The following is a 4,165-nucleotide window of genomic DNA, read 5'->3' as shown; positions in this document are numbered from 1 at the left end:
CTGCTACATATATGTCCAGGGCATAGGTCCAGCCTACGCTTGTTCTTTGGTTTATGATTTAGTCTGTGTGAGCCCCCATGGGCCCAGGTGAGTTGACTCTGTAGGTCTTCTTGTGGTGTCCTTCACCGCCCTGGCCCCCTCAATCCTTTCCCCGACTATTCCAAGAGACACCCTGAGCTCCACCTATCATTTGCCTGTGGATCTCTGCATCTGCTTCTATCAGCTGCTGGATGAAGCCTCTCAGGAGACAATTATGCTAGGCTTCTGAATACAAGCATAGCAGAGTATCATTAATAGTGTCAGGGGCTGGCTCTCTCCCATGAGGTGGGAATCAAGTCTGGGCAATCATTGGTTGCCTATTCCCTCAATCTCTGCTCTATCTTTATCCCTGTACTTCTGGTAGGCAGGATAAACTAGGTTGAAGGTTTTGTTGTTGGGTTGTTGTCCTCCTTTCTCCACTGATGTGACCACTTTAGGCTCCATATCCTCTGCCGCTAAAGTTTTAGCTAGGGTCACCTCCCCCTTCCCAGAGATGTCTCTCCAACAATATTTGTTCTTTCTGCCAAGCCTCTCTTCCCACCTTTCCCGACACCTTATCCTCATCCCTAATCACCTCCCTACCTCCTCTTCCACCCATCTATGTTTCCTCCCTTCATCTATGTCCAATGTCTATTTTCTTTCTCCTTCTGAGTGAGAATCAAGCATCCTCTCTTGGGTCATCCTTGTTGTTTTTCTTTGTGTCTGTGGATTATAGCACGAATATCCTGTACTTTATGGCTACTATCCACTTATAAGTGAGCACACACCATGCATGTCCTTTTGAATCTGGGTTACCTCACTCAGGATGACATTTTCTAGTTCCATCCATTTGCATGTAAATTTTGTGATGTTCTTCTTTTTTTAATAGCTGAGTAGTATTCCATTGTGTAAGTGAACTACATTTTCTTTATTCATTCTTCAATTGAGGAACATCTGGGTCATCTCCAGTTTCTGGTTACTATGAATAAAGTTGCTATGAACATAGTGGAGCAGCTGGTATTGTGAAGCATCTTTTTGGGTATATGGCCAGGAATAGAATAGCTGGGTCTTCAGGTAGAGCTATCCCCAGTTTTCTGAGAAACTGCCAGATGAGTATAAACATTAATATCTAGGAGAAAGTTTGACAACATGACCATGTAATAAAGCAGCAGTATGTTTCCCTCTAGGGCCTATTACATCCCTAGCCATGGACACTTGATCAGATTTAAAGAATTCACACAAGATATTTTGATCATATTTTTTGATCAAAATATGATTTTTATGATAAAATAATGCTGGTCTCATAAAATAAAGAGGAAACTTTTTCATGTGTTCTATTTTAAGAAGGTTTTATGTATAGCTGATATTGATTCTTTAATGACTACTAGAATTCATATGAAAAGCCGTGTGGTCCTGAATTTCCAATCACTGGGGTATGTTTTTTTTTTTTTTTTTTTTGCTTGATCAATCTGTTTATTGTCTTTATGAAAAAATCTTCATAGAAAATTGCTTTAGCTTTCAGCAGCCCGTTCCTGAGCTCTGAGGAAGCTTGCCTTCTTTTGAGCAACCCGGTCTTTCTTCTGGGCAAGAGACATTTTGGGACGATTCCACCTCTTCTTCTTCACTTCTCTCTTGGGCTTCTTCTCATAGACTGGATTCTCTCGGATAGCAGCATGAGCTTTCTTATACATCTCCTCCATCATGTCTGGAGTGACGTTGTTCTTGATGTACTGCGAGAACTCTTTCTTATACGCATCCTCGTCTTCCTCCATTAGGTAGCGCATATAGTCGGCCACATTCTGACCCATGATGTGCTTCCGATGTACCTCTGCATGGAACTCCTTGCTCTCAGAGTCATAACCAGGGAATCGTTTGGTACTATGAGGGATAGACAAGCCTCCATCCACCGCTCCCTTCAGGGCCCCGAAAACTTTATTGCCAGTTGTAGTTCGGGCAAGACCTGCATCCAAATAGCAAGTGAAGGCACCAGGCTGACCATCAATGCTCTCCACGTTGTATTCATTTCCATTCACCTCCACTTGGCCTTCATAGATCTTGTCCATGCCAAACCTATTCAGAAGCCTGCGAGCCAACAGCAGGCCAGTGCAATAGGCTGCAGCATAATTTGTCAGGCCAACTTTCACACCGTATTTTGGAAGTTCATGTGCATATGCTGCGCAGACAATCATATCCCCTTCTATACGGGCATATGCAATCTGGCAGATGATATCTCTGTTAGTCACACGAACTATCATCCTATATTTGGGTGTGTTGTACTTATTCTTGTCCTGGATCACCAATCGTTTCCGTGCATAGTAGTCAGTTTTACCCTCTCGTCGCCTTCTAAATCTCACTTGGTATCTTTTAAAGTAGGCCTTATTCTTGACAACTTTCACGAACCCCATCCTGCGGAACAGAGACCCGCAACGGCGGCTCCACGCAGACCTGCTGAGTCGGCCGCGCTAGGGGGAGAAAAGACCGGGGTATGTTTATTGAGATACAATTCATGTATTACAGACACCCAAACTGATAGTGTATCATTGTGAACTGGTGGATCCGTAGCATTATGAAGTCACCACCACAATCCATTTTAGAACATATTTGTCACATCATAAAGAAAATCCATTCCATCCGGCAGCTGTTCTTTGGATCATCTCACTCAGCATAATATTTTCCAGACCTGTTCATGTTCCTACAAATTTCACAATTTTATCCTTTCTTGCTGCTGAAAATCTCATTGTGTATAGCTACCATATTGTCATCATCAGTTGGTGAATACCTGCCTGGTTCTGTCTTCTTATTACTGTGAATAGATACACAATGAACATGAAAGTACAAGTATCTCTGCTGCAGGTTATGGGCTCCTTTGTGTATATGCCCAGTAGTGGCAAAGCTGGGTCACAAGGCAGTTTTATTTTTAGCTTTTGAGAAACCTCCACAGTGATTTTCATAGTGACTTCACCAGTTTACAATTCCACCAATAATGGAGAAATGTTCCCATCTTCTGACATCCTTGCCAGCATCTGTAGTTATTTTTGTTATAATTGACATTATAATTGAAGCAAAATGACATTTCAAAGTAGTTTTAATTTGTATTTCTGTAATGACTAAGAATATTGAACATTTAAAAAGTTATTTATTAGACATTTGTTTTTCTTCTTTTGAGAACTCTCTGTTCCGTTACAAAGAGCACTTTAAGAATATTTTATTTTTTGTAACTTTTAAACATGTATACAATGTATTTTGATTTTATTCACTCCAGTACCACACTCTACCTTCCCCAGGACCCAGTAACTGTCTCCCTCTAGACTTTTTGCCATTAAAAATTAGTATTAATAATTGTTATCTGAGCCCAGTTAGCACTGACCATATGTACATGGTTATGAATATGGTCACTAGAGCATGGACAATCTACCATTAGCCATATCCATAAAAAAGTGATATTTTCTTATGCTGCAGTCATTAACTGTCATAGATTCTCAGGTAGGGGTGGAGCCTAGGGAGCTCCTCCATCATCCATGTTGGATATTTGACTTGCATGGTCTTGTTCAGGCAGCTACAGCAGCTGTGGATTCACCAGTGCATCCATCATGTACTATCCAGAAGACAGCATTTCACAGCTCTCTTCCCCATCTTCTGGTTCTTCCATTTGTTCTGTCCATTATTTTATGAAACTTCCTGAGCCTTGGTTTGGGGGAGGTTGATACAGATGGTCCATTTGTTTTATTCTCATAAATGAGTTTATTTCATATAGTTGAGTTTTCTTAAATAATAGCCAGGTAAAATACACATTTCATTTGGTTGATGCTTTTCTAAAATCAATCTTACTAAATTTCATTTCTTTCTTTCTATTATTTTTTGAAATTCTTATTAGATATTTTCTTTATTTGCATTTCAAATGTTTCCTGGTTTTCCCTCTGAAATGCCTTATCCTACCCCCCTTTGCTTCTATGAGGTTGTTCTCCCATCCATCCACCCACTCCCACTTCACTGTTCCAGCATTCCCTTACACTGGGACATTGAGCCTTCACAGGACCAAGGGCTTCCCCTCCCATTGATGTCTGACAAGGCCCAGATGGTCCATTTATGGCCGAATAGTCACAGTCACTGGATTCTCACTACTTTGACCAGTTATGTGTCTCAATTC

General features: G+C 41.0%; 1 pseudogene; it reads right to left on the bottom strand.

Moving 5' to 3' along the window:
* Window positions 1–1,486: 1,486 nt before the first annotated feature.
* LOC117694396 (large ribosomal subunit protein uL18 pseudogene) lies at window positions 1,487–2,497 on the bottom strand (annotated as a pseudogene).
* Window positions 2,498–4,165: the final 1,668 nt, after the last annotated feature.

Source organism: Arvicanthis niloticus, chromosome X, assembly GCF_011762505.2.
Source record: "Arvicanthis niloticus isolate mArvNil1 chromosome X, mArvNil1.pat.X, whole genome shotgun sequence".
NCBI lineage: Eukaryota > Metazoa > Chordata > Mammalia > Rodentia > Muridae > Arvicanthis > Arvicanthis niloticus.
Note: the sequence above shows the minus strand (reverse complement) of the source record. Positions and strands in the feature narration are given on the sequence as shown.